The sequence below is a fragment of the Notothenia coriiceps genome, unplaced genomic scaffold, assembly GCF_000735185.1.
Source record: "Notothenia coriiceps isolate Sejong01 unplaced genomic scaffold, NC01 NC01_scaffold00004072, whole genome shotgun sequence".
Lineage (NCBI taxonomy): Eukaryota > Metazoa > Chordata > Actinopteri > Perciformes > Nototheniidae > Notothenia > Notothenia coriiceps.
Genome location: NW_011336773.1, coordinates 70,254 through 71,007, shown reverse-complemented (window position 1 = coordinate 71,007; position 754 = coordinate 70,254). Strand labels below are relative to the sequence as shown.

The following is a 754-nucleotide window of genomic DNA, read 5'->3' as shown; positions in this document are numbered from 1 at the left end:
CCCCGCACGCGCACCTGCATCACAATCATGCGTTGGTGCCCACGTCAGTAAACAGAAACATGGCGTGCGATGACACTGCTGATGCACGCAGAGGGAGGATCTAATCTAAATGTTCTCGGTACCCCCTCATCAGACATGTTGCACTCAGGTCTCACTTTAAACAAGCCCTGTGGTGATCATTACAGCGCTATGATAAAAAATGCTAATAAAAATCAATGACTGAAGGCGGGAGCCATGGCAGCGGGTGGCGAGAGCTGAGGTCACACACACCAGGGTCAAATGCACAGACACATTAAAAAGTTGAGTTTAATACATAGTCCTCCTTTGATATTTAAAGAGTCCTCTCCTGCTGATGTTCAGGTGTATATCAGTATGTAGTGTCTCTACTTTAAAGAGTCCTCTCCTGCTGATGTTCAGGTGTATATCAGTATGTAGTGTCTCTACTTTAAAGAGTCCTCTCCTGCTGATGTTCAGGTGTATATCAGTATGTAGTGTCTCTACTTTAAAGAGTCCTCTCCTGCTGATGTTCAGGTGTATATCAGTATGTAGTGTCTCTACTTTAAAGAGTCCTCTCCTGCTGATGTTCAGGTGTATATCAGTATGTAGTGTCTCTACTTTAAAGAGTCCTCTCCTGCTGATGTTCAGGTGTATATCAGTATGTAGTGTCTCTACTTTAAAGAGTCCTCTCCTGCTGATGTTCAGGTGTATATCAGTATGTAGTGTCTCTACTTTAAAGAGTCCTCTCCTGCTGATG

At 43.9% G+C, this 754-nt stretch overlaps 1 protein-coding gene across 1 annotated transcript in view; it reads right to left on the bottom strand.

Annotated features, from left to right (window-relative positions):
• LOC104941967 (zinc finger and BTB domain-containing protein 47) overlaps positions 1 to 754 on the bottom strand; it is a 27,424-nt gene that overhangs the window by 19,753 nt on the left and 6,917 nt on the right. The gene's annotated exons all lie outside the window — the stretch shown is intronic.